At 40.3% G+C, this 26045-nt stretch overlaps 1 long non-coding RNA gene across 1 annotated transcript; it reads right to left on the bottom strand.

Annotated features, from left to right (window-relative positions):
- Nucleotides 1–20797: 20797 nt before the first annotated feature.
- Nucleotides 20798–25523, bottom strand: LOC116538684. Its single transcript, XR_004263744.1, has 3 exons — nucleotides 25326–25523; nucleotides 24207–24209; nucleotides 20798–20810 (listed from the first exon to the last, which is right to left on the bottom strand). It is a non-coding gene; the product is annotated as an uncharacterized LOC116538684 (long non-coding RNA).
- Nucleotides 25524–26045: the final 522 nt, after the last annotated feature.

The following is a 26045-nucleotide window of genomic DNA, read 5'->3' on the forward strand; positions in this document are numbered from 1 at the left end:
GATAAAGTGTGATGAGATATGCAAAGTGACCAGCACACCTGGCATCTATTTATATCAGTATATCTAATGTGTGTGTGTGTACACACAGAGGGATAAAAGTCAGATACTTGTATTCCCACTCCTTTTGTATGCTGTTTGCAGTGAGCCCAGTTCCAATTCATATGTGGCCACTTGCCATTTTCATGCCTACACATTAACACTGACACTGACCTGATCTCTTTGAATTGCAAGAACTGGAACCAGGTAAGAATGTCATGGGCTGAGTAGAAAGCTATACTAGTTACAGTGGAAATTACTTGGAGCTCACACATCCTATAATCCCAGATTAACTGTGTCTTCCAATATGGAGAATAATTGCAGTACAAATTACTGTTATGGATTGCTAGATTGTGGATTACTACCATTTGGGATTAAACTCAAAGGCAGGAGTTCTTTAGGTTAGCTCTGGAAATTTACTTTTTATTATAAGGTCTAGACACTCTACTCAGGGCTTGCCAGTCAGTGGCTCCCACTGCCTATAGGTTAAAGTCTAAAGTCCTTGGCATGACATATAAGGCTATACATGGCAAGATCCCAGCTTTACTGCCATCCTCAGCTATCATTAATTTTATCTTCACATGCAGTACTGCAGCCATATCATACCCGTTACAATTTGTTAAATGTCTCAGGTAATTTTAATCTCTGCAGATGCATGGGGTGTTCTCCTACTTTCTATGGGCCTTACCTCTCTACCCACTGACCTCATATATTACCACATTGGAGCATGACTCTACCACATCTGAATGGTAACTCTCTCTCTTGTGCCTTCAGTATAGCTTGTGCATATGTCCTTCATAGCAGTTACCTCACTGATTCTAATCATTTGCATATTTATTTTTCTCTGAGTTATGAGCTCCTGGAGGACAGAGAGCACATCTGTAGAAATTGGCTTCTTATCATCTGATTATTCTTTTAGAATTAAGTGTCATGAAATAAAAACTTTCTTTGTTATCTTACTATATTGCCCACTCCCTCCCCATTTTCTTGGCACCAGAAAACTCAGAACGAAATTTAACTGTAGTGTACAGGAATTGATGATATTTATCTTGACATTGTATTCTCTCTAGGCCTTTTTGTCTCAATTTTATATTGAGATGAAATACATGAATATTTCCAACTTGTATATATTCAGGTAATCATCTTCAAGTCAATTGAAAAGTGACTTGTAGATTACATTAAAAATGCTATCTGATCTTTTCAAGGTATGGAGCATCTGGTACTCTGCCTTGGTTTCTTTGTGATTTTGATTTGCATTTTCCTAATGGCTATTAATATTGAGTATCTTTTCATGAGCTTATTGGTTGGCCATTCATATGTCGTCTTTGGAGAAATTTTTATTTAAATCATTTGCCCATGAGAAAAAATGGGCTATTTGTCTTTATTGAGTTGAAAGAGTTCTCTATATGTTTCGGGTGTAAGTTCCTTATTAAATACACAATTTTCAAAATTTTTCTATCTGTAGGTTACTTTTTTATTTTCTTAATAATATCCCTTGAAACAGAAACATTTTAAATTTTGATGAGGTCAAACCTAGCCATCTTTTATCACCTGTGCTTTAGGTATCTAATTTGAACAGTCATTCCCTAATCCAAGATCATGAACATTGAATTTTGTAGTTTTTTTAAAAAGATACTGTAGTTTAGCTCTTAAATTTAGATCTATAACACACTTTGAGTTAATTTGTGTATATTGTGAAGCCAGGGTGCAAATTCATTCTTTTGCATGTGATACTTGGTTGTTAAAGATTTGTTAAAGATTATCCTTTTCCCATTGAATTGTCTTGCCTATTTACTGAAAATCAATTGAACATAAATGTGAGGATTATTACACTGTTATGATCTCTGTCACTTTGTAGTAAGTTCTGGAATTGGGAAGTGTGAATCCATCAACTTTGTTATTCTTTTTCAAGTTTGTTACAGTGATTCTGGATCCCTTGCATTTTTAGATACATGTTAGAGTCACCTTGTAAATTTCTATAAAAATGCCAGCAGAATTTTGTTAAGAATTGCATTGTTTGTTCATCAGTATGGCAAGTATTGCCATCTTAATATTAAATATTCCAATTCATAAACATGGTGTATCTTTCCATTTATTTTAACCTTCTTTAAAATCTGTCATCAGTGTTTTGCAGTTTTTAGCATATAAATTTTATACTTGTTAAATTTATTCCTAAAAATTTTATTCATTTTGATGTTAATTATAAACGGAATTTTCTTAATTTTGTTTTGTTTTTTTTATTGTTAATATATAGAAATAAAATCAATTTTCTATATTGATCTCATATCCAGCAAACTTGCCAGACCCATTTATTAGTTGTAATAGTTTTTTTAGTCGATTCTTGGGATTTTCTACATATTAGATTGTGACATCTGAGAATGAAAGAAAACCATCTACAATTTAGTATGATGTTAGCAGTAAGTTTTTGTTACATTGAGGAAATTCCTTTCTGTTCCTACTTTAAATGTTTCCTTTCTTTATTTTATCATGAATGGGTGTTGGAGTTTATCAAATGTTTTTAATGCATCTATTGAAATAATTATGTGATTTTTTTTTTCCTTGTATGGATGTGTTACATTATACACATTGATTTTCAGATGTTAAACCAATCTTGAATTCTTGGAACAAATCTTTCTTAGTTGTGGTGTACTTTTTTATTTGTTGCAGGATTCATCTTAGAGTTTTGCATCTATATTCATCAAAGATAGGGATGCGTAAAAGTGTGCAGTTTTCTTTTTCTTGTGATGCCTTTGTCTGGCTTTGGTATCAGGGTAATAGTGGACTCATAGAATGAGTTGCCCTTGCTTCTATTTTCTAAAAGAGTTTATAAATAATTTGTATTCTTTTTTAAATACTTGGGAGAATTTACCAGTAGAAGCCATCTAGGCCTGAATGTTTCTTTGTGGGAAGTTTTTATTTACTAATTCAATCTTTTTACCTGTTAAAGGCCTATTCAGATTTTTTATTTCTTGAGTTAATTTCAGTAATTTGTGTCTTTCTAGGAATTTGTCCATATCATATAGTTTATCTAATTTGTTAGCAATAGAGTTTTTAAAAAAATTTTTATGCCCCTTGAACTTTTTATTTCTATAAAGTTAGTAGTGATGTTCCTTCTTTCTTTCCTGATACTGGTAATTTAGGTTTTCCCTCTTTTTTTCTTTATCAGTCTTGCTAAAGATTTGTCAATTTTATTCTTCAAGAACCAACGTTTGTTTTATTAATTTTATGTATTTTTATTTATTTCATTTATTTCTACTCAAATGTTTATTATTTTCTCCTTTTTGCTTGCTTTCGGTTTCATTTGTTCTTTTCTAGTTTCATAAAGTAGCAGGGAAAGCACTGGATATGATTGACTGTGATACAGGTTCTAGTCTGCACTTGCACCTACAAGATGTATATCCTTGCTTAGATCTCTTACTCCCTTTTGAGCCACAGTTTCATCTGTGCAAAAAGAGAGGGGATTGCAGGATTTTGTACATTTTGTAATTCCTATACCCACCTTGTAACCGCTATGCAATGTTTATTAACAGGAACAGAATTATTTAGTAAGTATAAGCTCTGTTTAAAATTTTCTAAGTACTTGCTCTATTTTTCTTACTTAATAGAGTTACTATGTTAATGGAAGTAAAATACTGCATTAAAACAATTTAAATGCTTAATTTGCTCACCCAAATCTCTAGCTCTGGAAATGAGAGTGGGGTAATTCAGATGAACTAAGAAAACAAAGCAAAGGAAAGAAATGAGAGGCTCTGTTTAGAAAGGTGCTGAGAACAAATATTTATATGACTACATATAGTAGCAAAAATGATAAAAAAGACACAGTGAACTTTCTCATTATAGAGTCTTACTATATATATATATATTTTTTTTAAAGCTTAATTGTTCTTTTAAAAGTCATAACACTGTCATGGAAACATAAACCATCATGAGTAAACAGCCATCAACACATGTGAAGAGCTTTCTTGATAGGAATTCTTGTGAAAAAAGGACATTATCCCAACATCTGTTAGCTTTGCAACTCAGCTAGTAAACATTAATCTTTTCCTGGGCTACAGATATGGACCAAGTGGTATTGTCCTGATCATGAGGGAAAATAGTCCCATTCTACTCTGCACTTTAAAAATATTGTCTAGAATATTGTCCCTAGCCATAGGCATCACATGACAGATATTGACAACTTAGCCTCCAGAAGGTGCAAACCAAAAGGCTAATACATCTGTAGTGTCCGTACTGAACAGTGGGAGTTTGGTGGGAATGCAGTGCATGAGTTCAGGCATGGAAGTGAGAAGGGTACAAAGGAGAAGAGAAGGCAGGATGATGGCAGGTGGATGAAACTGCCAGAGAGGGAGATTTGACTCAACCTAAGGAAGACGTCCCTGTTAACTGGTGGTGCTCAGCATTTCTATCATAGAAGGACTTGGAAAGGGGTACGTGAATGTTGGTCAAAGATACTGAAGAGCGATTTCCTATAATGGGAGGTGAGGACTTGAACTACGTCACCTTTACTCTCCCTGCCAACCATGAGAGATTACGACTCTTAACTGAGGTCATGGGCTAAGCAGAGATTTCTAAGACAGTGCCAGAAACGCTGGATTGTAGGGCCAGAAGAAAGAGGAAAACACTGCAGTTGGGGTTAATGAGAATGGCAGGAGAACACCAAGAGGAAAGTGCCTTGAGGTCATAGAGACCTGGTTGCTTTATGTGGATTTCTTCTCTTGTTCCGGTTAACAAGTTAATTCCTGCATGCCCAGGTTATCTGCTTTTTCACAAGAGGGGAAATACAATGCAGTCCAACAAACAAAGCAAAATCTGAAAATATAATAGCTTATTGTATCCAGCCTGATAAACCACTATTTTGCCTGCCACATATATATGTGTATATATATGGCATATGTATATGTATGTATGTATGTATGTATGTATGTATATATATATATATATATATATATATACACACACACACACCATCTTTTAAACTCTAGGAGGATTTTTGATCAGTGCCTGGCCATTCTGTAATCCCTTATCAAGCACGTAATACAGACCTGAGAAGACTTGGTCAATAAAAACCCATTAGGGTAGAAGTAGGAGTAAACTGATTTGCAGGGGAGGGTATTGCAGCCTCCTCAAAATTCCCTCGGAGATGGTAGGCTCCAAAGAGATTGAGACTTCAAGGATGGGTGGCCATTCTCAAATTAAACATAGTGCCCACATTCATGTGTGGAAATGTTTAATGTTTCTTAGGCCTTGAACTTGATCATGTAGTGAACTGTCAGCTCTAGAGAAGAGGGAAGAAAAGGAACGTGTATCAAATCCTTATCAGATGTAAATTCTAACTTGACTGTAAAAAACTGCCCCATTAATTGAGTGGAAAAATGGGTAGAAATAAGACTTCAAAAACCTATTGCTGTTGGGATTCTCCAGGGATTTATTTAATCAGGAGTATCTTTACCTTCAGGGAGTTATGTCAGCTCTGAGTTTAGAAGACTGTTACACAAAAAGATTTACCACCCTGAAGACAACCTTATAGTTACCTACCACAAAACTTAGTGAAACAGGTATTTAAATCACATGGCAGAAATGATGCCAGTGAAACAAAATGTTTGCCCAGGAATAAAAAACACAAAACCCCCCCAAACGTTACTGGTGACAGAGTAAGAGGACTGGGGGCCCAGGAAACCATATGTACAGAGGCTTGGATCTTTTAATATTGCCTGTGCCTCTGGATTAAATAGAGATTTAAATAAAGCAGATAATGGGAAGAAGGCAAAAATCATATGATGCAATAGAGCTGGTGGCATGTCTACAAGTCCTACTGGTTTATTTTTGGTGAACTGGTAGAAGTTTAGAATTTATTTATGGGACTTAGTTATTACCCAGGAGAAAAGGACGTTTTTGCAGCAGGAACAACATAAATATCTATGGGTTTAGTGAGTCAGAAATTTTCTCGCTGAAGACTGGTTTTAGAACTTCCCCGCTGGGACCTCTGCCCAGGCTAGTTAACCATTACAGGGAAATAAAACTTTTGGAGGTCGCTACTGTCACCCTCTTACCCTATCTACTAAGATTTTGGGATAAGGGAGTTACGATAATAATGGTGATAATTATTGATGATTGCAATAATAATAATAGCTTCAAGTTTGAGGGCTTACTGTGTGTCAGGAATGTTTAAAAACTGAAACTAAGAGCACTCAGCAGTTATTTTTGAGTTTGTATTTTATAATGGTGGCAGGTACTGGTGGCTCCTCTTTCCTTTACAAGCTTTAATCAGGTTGTTATTTTCACAGATGTTGCTGACAGCTTCATAAGTTTCCATGTGTAAGCCCAAGCAAGACTTCACACTGAACATTCCCTTGTCTGTTTATGCAGCGAATACCCTTTGAAGAAATAGGACCTGGACAGTTTCTTCAAGGTCTTGGTCCCAGCAGATGCTGTTCAGGAATTAAGGCTCCCAGGCAGTGCCAGCCTCCTGATAAGGAGGCAGAGGGACTTCACATTGCTTCAAAGGAAGGCAGCAGGTGTTGCTGAAAACCAGGCAGTCTTAGGTGTAGATGTGTGGTGTGGGTAGGAAGGGGGAGGGAGCTTTTCTTGCACAGCTAGCTCTTTGTCACCTGTTAGGTGGCTCTTCTGCACCCCAACAATTAAATTGGAAAGGCACAAGGGGTGTCAGCAAAAAAACAGAAACAAGCTAGATTTTCTTTGATTTTTAGAAAGTGGGAAAATCCTAGAATCTACTGTGATGGCAAAGGATAATGGTTAACAACATGAGCTTTGCTTGAGATCCAGTTGAATGTCTACCTTTCTGCTTTTCAAGTTCTTCCATAACAGGAGGAAGATGCCTTCTGCTTCATGGGTTTGTTGTGTGGATTAAAGGGGATTAAATGCGTTGTTCACAGCTTTGACTGTTACATGTCGAACTCCTCAGTTACTTTAGATCTCTTCTAGTACTGCTTCCTCAGAAGGGCTTTCCCTGCCTACTCTTCATAAAGTAGACTCTCCCTGTCTGCCCATAACTTCTTAGCACCTTACTCTGCCGCTTTAGTTTTCTTTATAGTATACATCATTACCCAAAACATATCTCTGTGTGCTACTTTTTTTCCCTTTCTTTCTCTTCCTTACTGCAATGTAAATGTCATAAGAGACAGGGCTTTTTAGCTTTGTTTGCTGCTCTGTGTATAGTTCCTTGAGGGGTGCTGGCATGTAGTAGAAGCTCAATAAATGGATGAGTAAATGGGTGAATGACATGAAGGAATGTCAAATGCTTTGCCCATGATGAATACTTGATGAGTTAAAATTTATGTTATCAGTTAAATGTAAATGGGTGGAAAGTGAATCACTCTGAGATTGTCTTTCTTTCTAGAAGAACTATCTAATTCTACTCCTAGTTGAGCCAGGTGGAATGTGCAAGGCCCATGGGCTAGAGGTCAATGCAGCAGCATCTGGAGAACTTTTCAGGCCTCTGGCAATGTAGGGTCCAGCCAATGGGATCTAGAGGAAATTCCTCAACTCTCCCGACATGCAGAAACCAAGCAGTGTTCCTAGGTCACACGGAGATACTATGGATGCCCATTGCATTTAGGAGATCACCATGGCCAAGACACGAGCCTGCTTCCAGGTATGTGTCATCTGCTCCCAGTTTTCCTCTTGCTCTGGGAATAGGCCTTTCACTTGATGTTTCCTTTCTGACCTAGACTTATACAGTGGATTACACACACACACACACACACACACCCACCCACCCACCCACCCACCCACCCACCTACCTCACAGATGCAGTTAATCAACTTGAACTCCTCTACAGTGTTCTCTGGCTTCCATAGATATGATAATCTTAAGAAATCTTCAGGAGTACTAATTTATATAGAGGAAATAATCTGAGCCTCTTCCACTTTGCCCTGGCAGACTCGGTTCAACCATTGCTCCTTGTGTTAGTCAGGGTCCTCCACAGCAGACATCAAGATAATAGTACATGTTCCAGGGTTTATTAGGGTAAATGCCTGTGTGGAATGACACAGCAAGGCAGGTAGAGCAGTGTGCGCCTGACTCTGAGTGAAGCGGAGACTGAGAGAAGATGGGGTGGAAGCCTAGAATGCTGGACTGCCACTCAGTGGAAGCAAGCTCCAGCAAAGTCACTGGGGAGTCGGTGTGCCAGAGCCAGCTAACAAAGAAGCCCTGCTTCTCACAGAGAGGGTCCCCTCATGATACCACATCATTAGCAGCAGCAGCCCTTGGGTAGGGAGATCATGGTCAAACACAGCAACAGACTTAAAATACAGCAGCTGGGACCCTGGATCAATTCTGCTTTCTGTAGGAGGAGGTCTGTGTGGTACATTTTCATGGCTACTACCCATAAACATCCCTGAAGCTGGTTGCTTTACAATGCAGTACCAGGCTGCCAAGTGGGAGAGCTGGTATTAAGCCTCTTACTCAGGAAAATGCAAGTTAAATGGACTAACCCAACTGGACAGTGGAGGGAGGAGTAGAAGAGCACCTTTTCCTAGCAGCTCCTTAGCCACAGTAGTTCTTCTGTATTTCCTAACCCAAAATGCAGCTTTAAAAAGTTGGGCCTGTGTTGCCTTTGGTTCCCCTATACCTCTCTTCTCTAGGGCACAAACTGTGTCCAGTAGGGCTGGGTCAGTACCAGTCCTGCTAGTTATAGCCTCAGAGAATCAGCACCACTTACTACTCATTCTCAGAGGTGTGTTTTGGTGTATGGGCCTGCCCACTAGTCCAGTCTCTTTCTACCCATGATTGTATTGTTACTGTTGTTGTTTTTTAAAGAAGCCAGTAGGCCCTTTTTGTCCTGGGTCTTGGTTGGGGTCACCTAAATCTACCCTGATGACTTTCCACTAAACACTTGCCATCTCTTTCCTCCCTGAAGGCCACTGGGGTCTTTATAAAAGTTTCCTTATGTCTCCTAGCACGTTAAAAGTCACATATCAGTAATTTACCTCTGGGAAAAAGTTCTGAACACGTGCCTTACCACAGCTTGCTCTCCTTGCTAGCTGAGCATGGAGCAGTTGAAATAACAGGTCAGACAAATATTTTCCATAATCTGTAGAGAGTAATCAATACTTGGACGGAACCTCACTTGGCAGCAGTGTGAACATTCCGTTTTCTAAAGCATTCTTGCGTGTTCAACTTCACAGGCTCATGCCTTTTTATTATTTCTCAATCACTGGTTAATGTGAATTCTCAGAACCGAGAGGTTCTCCTTGTGTAGCTGATTTCCGCTGAGTTCCTTCTTTTTTCTAGCTTTGGTGTGATGGCACTGTGTCTAATGAAGCAAGTCAAATAAATGGCTGATTCTGTTCCCTGAAGCCCTCTTCATCCTGGAACATTTACTGTCCAATTTGTTCATGGGAAGACCCAGCTGTTAAGCAGGCAGCCTGTGGGCCCCAAAGCAAATGAGGAGAAGCCTTCCTCTGAACTTCAGAGCACATGCCGGGGCGGGGGCTGTGGGGAGACACTTTGTTTATCACTCATTTAAAGCTTGTTGCTCCCAAATAAACGGCTGTAAATGGAGATGAAGGGATAAGACTTGTGACTAATTTCTCTGGGGAGCTTAAATATCTCTACTCCTGACCCCAGTGTGTTGCCTCCCCCATCTTCTTACTGCAAGACTCATAGCAGCTTTATGACAAGGTGGGTGTTTGTGATCCTGTTCAGGATGGGGACTAACCCAGTCCTCCCTGGTGGAGGCATTCTTTCCATGACGAGGCTGATGCTCTGCCAGTAGGATCTCAGTGAGCTAAGGGAACAGTGTTAGGTTGATTCAGCTGAGGAAGTCACGGTCTTGACTTAGCCTTAAAAGGCTGAGGGTTCCGGTGGAAGCAAGTCTGTTTCAGCATGAAAGCTTAAGGCCCTGAGCATTCCCAGATGACATCTGTGATTTTTTTTCCAACACACATTTGGCCTCCTTGGTTCCTTGCAGTGCTTTGATTGTGCAATCACCACTTGGCAGGTTCTTCGTCCTGTGAAATCTGTACATTTTCAGCTCTGACATCTTAAAAATAATCATTGGAGCATTTTTATCAGGGTGGTTTATCGTAAAGTGACCACTCCCACTGACATTTCTGGTAACCAGTGCTAGGAGAGTGACGACTTAGGAAGTCTTTTGAGGAAGGTGTAGTGGAAGGAAGAAGGGCTGGCTTCAGAATTAAACAGACCAGGGTTCCAGTTCTAGCTTCCTTTTCTTGTTGGAAGTCCTTAGGCCTTTGGGGTCTCAGTTTCATCTTCTGTAAAGTAGAGAAAATAGTGTATGTCTTGCAATGCAGTTGTGAGGATCAGTTATAATTAATGTACGCCAAGTGTTAATAGATGGACTCAGTATATTTTCTGTGAATATGTGAGCGGGGTGCGTGTGTGTTGAGTAGTGGTGGTCCTAGTGTAGAGGTGAGAGTGGTTATAAGTTTACTGTATGTGGAAAGAATATCAGCTCTGTTTTTAGCCCTCAATAAATCACACACATGCACACACACACCACATGTGTGCACACATTCTTAAAAACCTCGGCTTTTCTTTTTTTTCTTGATTTTGAGATACCTAAAGATTCCTTTCTTTAGGTTTTTAAAATTTGTAGTCATTATGGATACATAATAATTATACATATTTATGGGGTACTTGTGATATTTTGATACAAGCATACAACATGTAATGATCAAATCAAGGTAATTGGGATATCCCTCACATCAAGCATTTATCATTTCTTTGTGTTGGCAACATCCTAATTCTTCTCTTTTAGTGATTTTGAAATATACAATAGATTATTGTTAACTATAATCATCCTAATGTGCTTTACTTTGATAAATAATTTGCTTGTGAGGTTGGTCCAAGACCACATGTCTGTGAGTTAGTCCTCAGACCTCCATGCTTGCACGCTGTCTGGGAATGTCTGAACTGGGTTCTCCGATGATATCCATAGGGACAGTCCTAAAGCTTTTCATTTTCAGCCATCAACTGGCAGCATGCACAGTTAAGAGACATTGCTTCTAACTCTCATTAATGTCTAAGATCTGAAGACTGAAATAACTCTGAATCTTAGTTGTAGAGGTCTGGAAGAGAAATACTGTCCCTCCAACTCTTAGAATATTTCCCCATCACTGTAGTATTCATGTTTCTGAATAGAATTTATGACAGACCTTCTTTGGCACAGTGAGAAAATATACCATTGTTTCCCTTTCAAAGATCTATGACAAAATATTGGTCACCAGCTTCTTAGCACATTTAGTAAAAGGCTTGATGTCTCATAATCATGAAATGGAACCCAAGCAATATATTAAAAACAAAAAGAAACAAACCCCACCTGGGACAAACTTTGTAAATTTTCCTTGTAACTTCTTTTAACTATTGATGTGTTGAGCTTCTAGCACTGGGTAATATAGGGAAGATTCTTTTTATTAAGACAGAATCTTGCTTTGTCACTCAGGCTGGAAGGCAGTGGCATGATCAAAGCTTATGGAAGCCTCAACCTCCTGGATTCAAGGGGTCCTCCTGTCTTGGTCTCTCAAAGCTAAAACTATAGGTGTGCACTGTCATGCCTGGCTAATTCAGTTTTTTTTCTGGTCAAGATGGGGTCTTGCTATGTTACCCAGGCTTGTCTTGAACTGCTGGCCTCAAGCAATCCTTCTATCTCAGCCTCTCAAAGTGCTGGGATTACAGGTTTGAGCCACTGTCCTTGGCTATATATGAAGGATTTAGAGTGTTTTTATGTAGGGGAAGGTCACCAATTCATTTCAGAAAGATGAGTCTGGTGACAATGTGGAGAATGGTTGGAGGGCCTTAAGTCTGGACAGTGGGAGAAGATTTGGAGTTTATTGCCATAAATCAGTGGCGATGATGGTGGTTCAGTTGGGCAGGGGAATAGAAGAAGTGACAGATCAAAAATATTATTCAACAGAATCAGTAGGACTTGGTAATTTATTGGCTGATAGACTGAAGAAGGGAAAGAAGACAAAGATGGTGTCAATTTTTATAATTTGAGCAACTGGTTATATGGTGGTGCCATTTGCTGAGGAGCTTAGAAGGACTGGGGGTACAAAGAGAGGAGCAGGCTTAGGGAAAAGAGTAAATTCACTCTAGACACGCTGAGCTTGAGATGTCTGTGAAATCAAGTGGAGATGTTGACTATGTAGTTGGATATTCAGACTTGAAATGCTGCAGAAATACCAAGCCTGTAAGTGTAGATTTGGAAATTGTCAACATGGAGGTGGTAATTTACATCATGAGATTCACCCACCAAGATAGTGTGGAGTAAGAAGTGGGACAAGATCTCTGAGGAATGCAGTACCTCAAAGCTGAGCAAAGGGAGAGAAACGGCTGGAGGAGACAGCAGGAGGAGAAGAATGGGGAGATGTGGAGTGCTAGATAATGGAGAAGACAGGGTTTCAAAGACATGTGTTTAATGCAGGGTAGAGATCCAGTAAGATACTGACTGAAGTCTCCTATGGACTTTACTTAAGGGAGCCATGTGCCTCTTGGCAACAGTGGTTTAGGTGGAATAGTAGTGATAGAGGCCAGATGCCAACAGGCTGATGAGTGAGCGGGAGGTGGACCAGTGGATGAGCATGTGAGGGAAAGAGATTGGGCAGGAGCTAGAAGGGCACATGGGAGAACAGATTTAGAGTTCTTTCCTTCTTGCCCTTAATCTATTTATTTTCTAAGTTTAGGAGAAGCCTGAGCTATCCTCCTACCTCAGCCTCCTGTGTCACTGGGATTACAGGTATGAGCCATCATGTTAGGTTTGATGAGTTCTAAAAAATATATTTTCTTATTTGGAAGCCATTGCAATATAAGTGACTTTTATATTCTTTTTGTTTAGGGCTGAATTCATGGTTTTTTTTTTTTTTTGGGAAACCTTTCAGGATAAAGAGTTCAGTCATTGCCATGGTTCACTACATTTAGTGTTCCCTACCCCAGGCATATTCAACAGTGTGGCACTTGGACACACACAAAAAAGGGGCTATCTATGGGGGGAAATAATTTGGTTTCCATGTAAGTAGCCCCTGTAGAGAAGATGGAAGTCAAGGAAACATACTACTCTGAGGAGTCCAAACGTCATTTCAATAGTATTTGATAGCATTTTGTTTAAAGATGAATTTAGAAATGGTTTCTTTGTAGGATCAGAGTTACTGAGGAACTGGGAGCTAAGGAGGGACCTCATGTAAGTTCAAAATGTCTAGAACTGTGTGTTATAATTCTGTATTGCTTAATTTTAGCATGACCACAGAAATGAATCAAGTAACTCTCTAGTACCCCCAGGTTTTAAATGCTAGCATGGGTTTAAGTCTTCAAATCTGTATGGGCTCTGTAGCAAAGAACTTAGAGCCATTTCTATTATAAGGTGATGTGAGCAAATTTTTTATGGTGAAGTAAATAAAACTAATGCATGTTTTCTTATCTCTCAATACTCAAGTAGGTTAATCTGGTGATAGTGTGGCATCTGGAGAGGGCATCAGGGAGGACTTAAGGTCTGAGAAGACTTCTTTGTGATTTGACAGGTCTTACGAGCATTATACTTGATTATTCTCCCATTGCCTTCATCCAGGCCCCATTTTTCCTCACGGCTCTTCAGAGCATTAGTAAATTGCCGGTGAGAAGGAGCCTTAGATTTTTTTTTTTTTTTTTTTTAACAGTAAAGTCCTTCCGAACTGGTGGTTCCTTAGGAGAAAATCTTCATATATGGAAATCAAGGACTTTTCCTTGGTAGGCAACTCTTTTTGTTGTTTTAAGTTCCAGATTGTTTATCTGGTCATGAAGTTACTTAGTTTCCTTTTCTTCTATGGTATGCTTATGGTTGACTTGGTAATTTTCTCAGCCTTGATCATTCAGGGCAGCATTCACATTTAAAAAAGAAATCAGAGGCCGGGCGCGGTGGCTCAAGCCTGTAATCCCAGCACTTTGGGAGGCCGAGGCGGGTGGATCACGAGGTCAAGAGATCGAGACCATCCTGGTCAACATGGTGAAACCCCGTCTCTACTAAAAATACAAAAAATTAGCTGGGCATGGTGGTGCGTACCTGTAATCCCAGCTACGCAGGAGGCTGAGGCAGGAGAATTGCCTGAACCCAGGAGGCGGAGGTTGCGGTGAGCCGAGATCGCGCCATTGCACTCCAGCCTGGGTAACATGAGTGAAACTCCGTCTCAAAAAAAAAAAAAGAAATCAGGTCATTTTACAACTCTTCTAGTCTTGCCCTCTAGGAATTACGTGAATCCATTTCTCAAGCATACTTTGAGAAAGAAGACATGGTGGCTCATTAGTTTCTCTATTGCACATAGCTCCAGTGCCTTTGGGAGCCTTTGATTAAATGTGGTGAAGACCAGTGCTTCTGCGAATGTGATCAACTTGAAAATTCTTCCTGATGGAATGGAGATAGGGGTTTTGCACAGGAAGGGACTGCTTTCATTCTGTATATAATTCAACCTCTGATGTCTCATGAACTGCCTCCTGGCAGCCATATAGCATTAGGGCTTTCTGTATAAGAAAACAGGGGCAACACAAACATCTTCCAATTCATTTAGCTAGAAACTATGGCAATGTAAACTTACGGGAGGTTCACAGAGAAGGGGCCTGGTGGCTGGGGTGCAAGGCAAGTTCTGAGTCACAGAGGAACTGTGGGACTAGGCAGCAATCCAATTACAGGAAATCCATAATTCAAGGCAAAAACGGAACTTGTAACAAGATCAAGTTGTGCTACACTGATGAACTATTGAACTTCTCTTCTTTCCTTTAGAATAGTTTGGGGTAGGTTTGAGTCTACCCAGTGGGGATTAAGCAGCCCAGTGGTGAAGGTCAGGAGATAAGTAAATCCATATATACCTGTAATTGAAAGGTTCTTAGTCATCTTTGTGCTGTAGACTCCTTGATGTTGGGGAGGTCTACAGTGCCCTGTGAGAAAGATTTTTAAAAACATCAAAATAATATAAGTAGCACTGCAAAGGATAATAATTTCATTGAAATGTAGTTGTTAAATTAAAAAATGTAATATAATATATGTACCTCTCCATTAATGCAATAAATAGCAAGATCTTTCAGTGGATCTTGTAACTGTTGTAATTTCAAAATAATGATACAGAAACATGATATCTGGAAATTTCTGTGGCAGCTGTAATGTAATGTGAAAATACCTGTGATTTTTATTGGTGATAAAGTTGGAAGTACTATTAAGTCTACTAAGGTGCACGTTCATCATGGAAGAAAGAGAATTGCCAAATTTCAAGTAGACATTGGTGGGAGGAAATGTAATAGATACTATTTTTTTGAGACAGAGTCTCACTCTTGCCGAGGCTGGAGTGCAATGGTAAGATCTTGGCTCACTGCAGCCTCCACCTCCTGGATTCAGGTGATTCTCCTGCCTCAGTCTCCTAGGTTCAAGTGATTTTCCTGCCTCTGCCTCCCAAGTAGCTGGGACTACAGGAGCACACCACCATGCCTGGCTAATTTTTGTATTTTTAGTAGAGACGGAGTTTTGCCATGTTGGCCAGGCTGGTGTCAAATTCCTGACCTCAGGCGATCCACCCACCTTGGCCTCCCAAAGTGCTAGGATTACAGGCTTGAGCCACTGCACCCAGCCTAGATATTTTTTTCATCCAGGTTTGCAGCACTCCTCAGTTCCATCCATGGATTCCCATGAGGTCTGGCGCTCTAGGTTAGAAGTCTCTGCTCTAGTTTAAGCCTCTGTTTTGCTCCCTGATCGGGATGGCCAACTGGCCTGCTGACGTGTGCCATGTGCATTTTGTATGGACCAGGCTGGGGAGGGGGCTGTTGTGGTCACATACACCAGGAGTGGGGCTCTGGGAGCAGGAGCAGGAGGGTAGGGTTAGGAGTAAATGAACCAGATGCCTGGCCTGACCCTTGTTTTGGTGTTGGGAATGCTACTGTTTGTCATTCAGTCCTTCAGGTTTTGAAGGATCTTAGCTTTAGAGTCACCATTTGAACTCAGTTATTCTATATAGGCCAGCACTTTAGTTCTCCCACAGAGGGAAGGAAAGAGCAGATGGGATGCAAGGACCTGGGACCAAGACATAGAGAGGAGATCCAGGACCAAGGAAGGAGGCAGGAGAATCTAAGGTGAGGGAAGAAAAGCAGCTGAGTTTAGAATTTGCCTGAGCAACATCACTTTCTACTACGAAATAAATGAGTTGAATACGCTTAGGATCCTTAATATTCCTGAAATCATTTTCTAGCTTCATTTCCCCAGGATTAATGATTTGAGTTTCTCCTCAGAGGATCTGCTTCTTTTTTCCTTCGAGGCTTATTTCTGCCATTCCCCTAACAAAGCCCAGTTCAAAACTGAGAGGCTGTGCTCTGACGACAGATTCTGGAGCAGAGTGTGAGGCTCCTGTGCCTTAAAACTGAGCCAGGTCTAGAGGTGGCTCTGAAAGCTGCAGTTGCAGAGACATGGCCCACACGGAACATCGTTGGGCCTGACGCTTACAGCTGCCGCTTCAGAGCATCTGTACGGATGGAGGCCTGAGCATTGGCCTGAGGTCAGGGCTTCTGAATGCAGTTGTAGAGATACGTGTGGGTTAGAGCTTCTGGCCTGTGACTCAGGCGTCTCATCTAATGGGTTGGGATGTTGTGTGTACCAAAAATGTTTGATGGTTTCATGCATTCACATTTGCCATTTGGTTTCCTAATCTGGGGAGGGATTTCTTTAGTTTATGGTTTAATTTTAACAAGACATTTGGAAAAGATTAAAAATGAGAAACTAATCCCCTTGTCATTGGCAGTTAAGTGAAGATGATCTCTTCCCTTGAGAATGCTGGCTCAGGGACACATAGCTGAGGGTTCAAACTCCTCCAGAAGTTCAGAGGAACCCTGAGGGACAGAGTAGTTGAGCCTGACATCATTTAGCAAAGAATTTCTCTGGACTCTGTTCACTGAAAACATGGGCAGGCATGAAAGGGGTGGGAAATAGCTCCAGCATGCAATGTCTTTGTGTGGCTCATGGGGAGACAAAATGTGTACATGTTAGCCATGGGCAAAGGCAAGGCAAGGCTGTTTAACATTTACAAACAAGGATTTTGTTTACTTGAGGCTCACATGACCTGAGTTGATTGGGATTTTGAAGAGAAAGAGATGAGTGGGAGGAGAAACAGTTGGAGTAGACCCTCAAAGCCACAGCTAGAAGGGAGGGGTAGGTGTAGCCAATAAGGGGAGGCCCAAACAAACCAGCTCCCATCCCTCTGAGACATAGCTACAGACCATAGGAGTCAAAGGGAAAAGCTTCTAGGCTCTCCAAATCCAACCCCTCACCCTCTAAGAGAAAACTAAAGACCAGGTGGATGTAGGGCAGTCCCCAAGGTCACAGGCATAGAGTCGAGTCTGCTGAACTATTGCTCATTTCCATGGCAACATGGTTTTGCTGCTGTGTATATTGGGGTAATTGTGGGAAATAAGGTTAGATGGTGGTGTTATTAAAAAAAATTCCTGTCCACAGATTCTTCAGTACTGTACAGTTTCTTTGAAGAGGTAGAGCTTGGTTCCTCTTCCATTAAATGAGGCTTGACATAATGATTTGCTTCTAGTGAATAAGATGGAAGTGATGATATATGATTCAGAGGCTAGGTCATAAAAAGGCATTGTGTCTTTGGTTCCATTTGCTTTCTATCTCTTTCTTCTTTCTCATTCTCCCTGGCCCCCCCATCACTTGCTTTAGAGAAGTGAGTTGCAGCTATCATGTTGTGAAGATACTCAAACAGCCTATAAAGGGAGCCATGAAGAATGAAGGAAGGGACAGAGACCTCTTGCCAATAGCCATTTGAGTGAGTCATTTTGGAAACAGATCCTCCAGCCTCAGTCAGGCCTTCAGAGGACTGCAGCCTGGCTGACCTCCTGATTGCAACCTCAGGAAAAAGAGAACCAGAACCTGTCTATCTAAGCTGCTCCCAGATTCCTGAATCTCAGAAAAACTGTGGGAGAAAATAAATGTTTGTTTTTTAGGCTGCCAGGTTTTGGGGTAATTTGTTATGCAGCAGTAGACGTCTGGTACAGATAGTGAAAGGGAAGGGGAAGGTAAGGTAGAAGCGTAGAAGCCAGCCTGCAGGGTTTAGATTTGATCTATAGGGAGATACTAGTTTTGAGTAAGACATTTTAGGAAGGTTAGGCAATTAGCAAGGTTACAAGTAGTTTGAAAGGAAAAAAAATTACACTGAAGAACTGCATTTGAATCTCCTAATGATATTTTTTCAATCAGCATTGAACAGACAGCTTGGATGGTTGTTTAGTTCTTCGCTTTTCCTTCTCAAGAAAGGCAGCATAGAAGAGCATATTGCTTATGGAGAGGCAGTTCAGAGAGTACTGGATATGAAGATGAGCTCTAGGGGGCAGGAAGCTTGGTCCTAATCATGGCCCCTTACTCTGTTTTCTCATCTTTAAAAGGGGGGAAAAAATAAATAGTACCTAATTCATAGTTTTTAAAAAGTGAAAATTGAAGGGCTGATTATTATAAAGCACCTAAGAATAATGCCTATACTTTATAAACACTATCTGTGTTTACTACACAAACTTTACACATCTTTTAGTTTCATTTTAAATTGACAAGTAAAAATTGTATATATTTATGTTGTACAACATGATGTTTTGATCTATATATACATGGTAAAATGGCTAAATCAAACTATTTTACATATGCCTCACCTTACATACTAATTTTTTTGTGTGGTGAGAGCACTGAAAATCTCTCTAAGCATTTTTCAAGTACACAATAAGTTATTAACTCTTGTCAACATTGATGTACAATAGATCTCTTGAAATTTCTACTGTCTAACAAAAATTTTGTATCCTTTGACCAGCATCATCTTAGTCGCCCCAAACCCAGACTCTGGTAATCACAACTTTTCTCTCCCTTTCTGTGAGTTTGACTTTTTTTTTTTTTTTTTTTAAGATTCTACATTTAGGTGAAATCATGTGGTATTTGTCTTTCTGTGCTTGACTGACTTAATGTTCTGCAGGTGTATCTAGGTTGTTGCGTATGACAGCATTTCCTTCTTTTTTAAGGCTGAATAGTATTCCACTGTATATCTGTTGCACATTTTCTTTATCCATTCATCTGCCGATGAACACTTAGGTTGATTCCATGCCTTGGCTATTGTGAATGGTGCTGCAATGAACATAGAAGTATAGATATCTCTGACATACAAATTTCATTTCCTTTGGATATATATTTGGTGTGGGATTGTTACAATTTTTGAAGTTTTGAGTCCTACAGCTTTAGTCTTCTAAGAAACTGCAAGGGTTGACATTATGGGCTGAATTGTGCCTGACCTCCTACAACAAATTTACATGTTGAAGCTTTAAAAGTTTTAATCTCCAGTACCTCAGAATGTGACTGTATTTGGAGATGAGGACTGGGAGAGGTAATTATAGTAAAATGAGGTCATATGAGTAGGCCCTCATTCATTATGACCAATGTTCTTGTAGGAAGAGGAACTTAGGACAAAGAGACACACAGAAAGGAGACAGTGTGAAGACACTGGAGGAACATGCCATCCAGCCTCTTCTCCAAGCCATGGAGAGAGGCCTCAGACAAAACAAACTATACTACCTCGATCTTGGACTTCTAGCCTCTGGAATTATGAGAAAAGAAATTTCTATTGTTTAAGCCACTTAGGCTGTGGCACTTTGTTATGGAAGTCTTAGCATACTGGTACAAGTGTTTTATCTCCCTGGTCTCACTATTAAGCAGTCCCCAGGTCCCTCTCCTCCCCATGAAAGACCAAGATACTCACAGAAATGACTGCCTGCCTTTTAGAACCATGGCTTCTACTGGGTAGTGGTTCTTAACTAGAGTCTATGGATGAATATAACCTTTTTTTTGGTGTATACTATTTCTTCATTTTTTTTTTTTTTTTTTTCTGGTGAGAGAGTCCAGAGCTTTTTCAAGATTCTCATAGGGGTTAATTACTTTTCCAAAAGTTTGGACCTGCTATTTTAGACTCTGTCTTATCATTCTAGACCTTTCAGCCTTGCCTCCAGCTGCACATAGAATGTACCTTGGCACTAGGACCATCCCTGCAGCTGAAATAGTCAGTTAATGCATTTCCTAATGCATAAACTGGAAAGCCCCAGTTTAAGCGTGGGGCTTTCCTCATGATCTGGAAAATATGTGAAATCCTAGAGAACAAAGTGAAGGCATTTATTCAGCGGTAAGTTAAGACATGGCATTAGGTAGAGGGAAATGTAAGGATGTGTAAGGTAATATTTCTAACTTCACATTTTGAGAAGTTTCAAATCTAGACATTTTCTTTCATGACTCATGGTGGGTCATGGCTCTTTTTGGCTGAGGCTAGACAGAAAGCTCTAATGTTCCTGACCCTCTGATCTGTCATGAGCTTGCCAAGCCTACAGCCTTCCTTTGGGTCTATGGAGCCCCACCCTTCCACAGGAGTATCTTGGGATAAGCAGCGTCATTACTGTGGCTCATCTCAGGGAAAGGCTAAAAGACAAAAGAGAAAAAAATTTCTGACAATACCAAGTAGGGTGAGGATGTGGATCAACCAGAACTCTCATATATTGCTGGTAGAAATGTAAAATTATGCAGCCACTTTGAAAAAACAGCTTGGTGGTTTCTTATAAAATTAAACATACACTGACAATATGAACCATCAATCTCACTCCTGTTTGTCCAAAAGAAATAAAAACAGATTTACATTAAACTTGTATGCAAATGTTTAGAGAAGCTTTTTTTTATAATCACCCCAGATGCAAAATCATCTAAATATTCTTTAACTTGCGAATGGATAAACTGTGGTACATTCATGCAATAGAATACTACTCTGCAATAAAAAAATGAACTAGTCATATGTAAAACAGCTTGAATGAATCTTTACTGCTTTGTGTCACACGAAAGCAGCCAGACTCAACTTCACATTGAATAATTCTATGTACATGGCATTCTAGAGCAGGCAAAATTATAGAGACAGAGCATGGCTTGAGAGTGAGGGGAGGATTAGACTAGAAGGGGAAATCCTGAGGGAGCTTTTTAGGAGTGAAGGAAATGTCCTGTATCCTGATGGTGGTGGTGACTTCCTGTCTTTAAGCATTTGCCAAAGCTTACAGAACTGTACACTAAAAAGAGCTAATTTTGCTGCATGTAAATTTTAAAAATAAATTCTAAAGAAATAAAAAAGGAAAGAAAAGTGGAGCAGAGTTTATTTCAGAGCCAAGACAAGGAGCTGAAGGTCACTAGGGATGCTCTACTGACTACTGAATGTTCCACTGGCCTTAGCCAAATTTGTGGGAAGGCAGTGGGAAGAACAAGGTGCACTCTTCAGGGTGAAGCCTAAAGTTTTGACTCATGAAACTAGAAATAGGGATAAGTCCCGGGAAAGAGTTGTGCTGAAGTTGACAAATTAGTCTTCAGAATGAAGTTGGGGACAGGCATTTTGGTGTTGCCTTTTTGAGAACGAATTATGCAGATGAGCCTTCGTGGTATTTGGCCAAGAGATCCAAACAGCTGCTGGGTGATTTCTAAAGCTTGGGCTCTTCTCTTTTCTTTTGTTTTTAGATGGAGTTTCACTCTTGTTGCTCAGGCCAGAGTGCAGTGGCACTGTCTTAGCTCACCGCAACCTCTGCCTCCCAGGCTCAAGCAATTCTCCTGCTTCAGCCTCTCGAGTAGCTGGGATCACAGGCATGTGCCACCATGCCTGGCTTATTTTTTGTATTTTTAGTAGAGACAGGGTTTCTCCATGTTGGTCAGGCTGGTCTTGAACTCCTGATCTCAGGTGATCCACCTGCCTCAGCTTCCCAAAGTGCTGGGATTACAGGCGTGAGCCACTGTGCACTGCATAGCTTGAACTCTTCATGTCTGTCTTCTCTGCTAGCAATTCGGTGAGTAAAGGCTGTATCTGTCAAGGGAAGCCAACCTTTGGAGCAACCAGGCTTTATAGCAGTAGTCTTTATGTGTTTATAAAGGAATCAATGAATTCTGCTTTTTACCCCAAATATCAGGCAGGTAGGGAACATGGTGGAGAGAACCAAAGGTTTAGCTTATCTGGATTACAATAGGCTGTGTTACCTTAATGGGGTCACTTACCTTCTCTCTGCCTCCGTTTCCTCCTGGGGGACATAAAGTTTTTGTGAGAATCAGAGATGAGGTAGAATAAACTGAGAATGAACTCATTGCTCCTCCCGCACCATGCAGACATCTGAGATGGCAGGGAGTTATCCTCAGCCAGTGTGTATCGGGAGCAGATTGAGAACAAAGCCACACTCACAAGAGGAATAGCTTTTTTTTTTTTTTAATAGGGCTAAGATAGGGGTGAGTGGTGCCTCCAGAAAATACAATGCCCACCATAGTGCAGAGGCATGCTTGTTAAGGTAACTAACTAGTGAGATCATTGTAGCTCTTTACAGTGGGGTGTTGGATGGGAATGAGAGCCCCTGTTATCCCTTCATTCTTAGGAGCTGGGTCTACTCATTTGATTTCGGGTTTAGCAAAACTTGGGCAGAGGCAGCACCTCCATTTGTTTGCTGACAAAGCTTAAGAGCTAGAGTCTGGAAATCCCTGTCTTGTATTGGAGGGCTGGAGGCTCCCTGTATACTGATGCAGAAATTGAGGGAGTGAACTAATGGTTTATGAGACCAAGAGACAGGTCAGGCTCTGTGTGTGTGTGTGTGTGTGTGTGTGTGTGTGTGTGTGTGTGTCTGTGTGTGTGTGTGTCTGTGTGTGTGTGTGTCTGTGTGTGTGTGTGTGTCCGTCCCCGTCCATCGATCCATCTGTCTGTCCATCTGTCTGTCCGAGACCCTTTCTGGAGCAGAGTGTTTTTAACCTCTGCATCTGTCTTCAAGCTCTTTTTCCTTTGTGAGGTGTAAGGGAACTAACAAGCTAGAAAAAAGGACATCCTCTGTTCCTTTTACACTGACCTGCTCAGCATAGTGGTATGAGTGATCCTTCATCTCCGTTTGCACCCTTCCATCACAGATCCATGGTGTGCTGGGTCTGATGAAGATGAATTAGGCAGAGGTACCTAGTGACAACGACTGGAACATTTATGTGTTCATCATGATCATCATAGTTAAGGTTTACTGCATACTTACTCATGATTTAAATTTGTAGTTAATCCTCACATGCACCCCAGGTTTGTACTTTTATTTGAGAAGATAAGTGCCTTGGCTTTGGTCACATGGTGAAATCTACGCTATTTGGACCTAGATCTCATGCTTGGATCACGATCCTGTACACAGGGCACCCCTGGGCACGCCTTGCCCCGCATGGGAAGCCACAAAATCTAAGATAGGTGCTCATAGGTTATCAAGGAAACTCCTTTGGCTTTGAGGCCAATGAGATGGCTGTAACAATAATTCATGGCCTAGAAGGGTACCTAGCACAGCATCGGTGCTACTAGGATCAGTATGGCCAGCTCTGTGCTTCAGAGATGCAGTGATGTGGCCTTTACTCCCTGTATTATTTTTGGGTTTTCTCTATGGCTATAGCATAACGAATTGCACTTTGGTTAGTTTATGACAATATAGATGAACTTTTCATCAAAATGAATTGACTCAAGGAGTTGAACAAAATGAGATTTGGCTTGATATTGGCGATTAGTGCTAGGGACTGAATGTATACATCCCTCCCCTCCCAAATTCATAATTTGAAGCTCTAATTCCAGTGTGATGGTATTTGGAGGTAGGGTCTTTAGGAGATGATTAGGTTGTGAGGGCAAAGCCCTCATGAATGGGATTAGTACCCTGTAAAATAGATCTCAGAGAAATTCCTCAATCCTTCAGTCATGTGAGGACACAGTGAGCAGATGGCCCTATATGAACCAGAAAGTAAGTCCTTACCAGGCACCTAATTTACCAGTGTCTTGACCTGGACCTCCCAGCTTACAGACTGTAAGAAATAAATTTCTGTTGTTTATAAGCCATCCTGTCTGTGTTATTCTGTTATGGCAACTGAACAGACTAAAACAGTTAGATGATGTAGTAATTCCACACTCAACTGTAATAATTAGTAATAATAGAATAAATTATCTAGGAATACAGCTAACCAGGGAGATGAAAGAGCTCTACAAGAATTATAAAACACTGCTCAAAGAAATGAGATATGATAAAAACAAATGGGAAAACATTCCATGCTCATAGATAAGAACAATCAATATTGTTAAAATGGTCATACTCCTCAAAGTAATTTATAGATTTAATACTCTTCCTATCAAACTACCAATGACATTCTTTATAGAATTAGAAAAAAACTATTTTAAAATTCATTATGGAACCAAAAAGAGCCTGAATAGCCAAGGCAGTCCTAAGCAAAAAGAACAAAGCTGGAAGTATCATGTTACCCAACTTTATACTATAATACAAGGCTACAGTAACCAAGACAGCATGATACAAAAACAGACACATAGATCAGTGGAACGGGATAGAGAGCCCAGAAATAATGTTACACACCTACAACTATCTGATCTTCTACAAAGTGGACAAAAACGAGCAACAGGGAAAGAACTCCCTATTCAATAAATGGTGCTGGGATACCTGGCTAGCCATGTGCAGAAGATTGAGACTGGACCTCTTCCTCACACCATATACAAAAATCAGCTGAATATGGATTAAAGATTTAAGTGTAGAACTTAAAACTATAAAAATCCTGGAAGATAACCTAGGAAGTACCATTCTGGATATAAGACTTGGCAAAGATTTCCTGACAAGCCAAAAACAATTGCAATAAAAACAAAAATTGTCGAACTGGACCTAATTAAAGAGCTTCTGCAGAGCAAAAGAAACTATCAATAGAGTAAACAGAAAACATACAGAATGGGAGGTGTAATATTCAGAGTATAAAGGAACTTAACAAGCCAAAAACAACCCCCATTAAAAAGTGGGCAAAGGATAGAAACAGATACTTTTCAGAAGAAGACCGAGCGAGGGCCAACAAGCACATGATAAAATGCTCACTATCACTCATCATTAGAGAAATTCAAAACAATAATGAGGTACTATCTCACTCCAGTCAGGTCCTCTATTATTAAAAAGTCAAAAAATAAAAGATTTTGGTGAGGTTGTGGATAAAAGGGAACACTTACACTGCTAATGGAAATGTAAACTAGTTTAGCCACTGTGGAAAGCAGTTTGGTACTTTCTCAAAGAACTAAAAGCAGAACTACCATTGGACTCAGCAATCCTGTTATTGGGTATATACCCAAAAGAAGAGAAATCATTCTACCATAAAGACACATGCATGTGTATGTTCATCGCAGCACTATGCACAACAGCAAAGATGTGGAATCAATCTTCCTGCTCATCAATAGACTGAATAAAGAAAATGTGGCGCATATATACTCTGGAACACTATGCAGCCATAAAAAGGAATGAGAACATGTCCTTTGCAGAAATGTGGATGGAGCCAGAGGCCTTAATCCTAAGCAAACTCACACTGGGACATAAAATCAAATACCTTATGTTCTCACTTATAAGTGAGACCTAAACGTTGAGTACACAAGGACACAAATGAGGGCCTGCTTGTGGGTGCAGGAAGGGAGGAGGGTAAGGATTGATAAATTAGTGTCATGTGCTATGCTTATTACTTGGGTGGCAAAATAATCTGTACACCAAACCCCTGTGACGTACAATTTACCTATATAACAGACCTGAACATGTACCCCTGAAACTGAAAGTTAAAAAAAAATTGTATGTGTACACACACACACACACACTCTCTCTCTCTCTCTCTCTCTCTCTCTCTCTCTCTCTCTCTCTCTCTCTCTCTCTCTGAAATATTCAGCCCTAAAAAACAAGATTCGGTCATTTAGAAAAACATGGATAAACCTGGAGGACATTATGCTAAGTGAAATCAGCCAGAAACAGATATAAAAATACTGTGTGACTGCACTTACAGGTGAGATCCAAACAAAAAGCTTAATGTGTAGAAATAGACTTGAACAGTGGTTACCATGGGCAGCAGGGAAGGGGATGGGGAGACTAAGGTTAAAGCATATGAAGCTGCAGTTATGTAGGATAAAGAAGTCTAGGGAGACAAAGTACAGCATGCGGGCCATACTTAGTGTTGT

Source organism: Sapajus apella, unplaced genomic scaffold (genome assembly GCF_009761245.1).
Source record: "Sapajus apella isolate SASKATOON/1434 unplaced genomic scaffold, GSC_monkey_1.0 scaffold122, whole genome shotgun sequence".
NCBI classification, from domain to species: domain Eukaryota; kingdom Metazoa; phylum Chordata; class Mammalia; order Primates; family Cebidae; genus Sapajus; species Sapajus apella.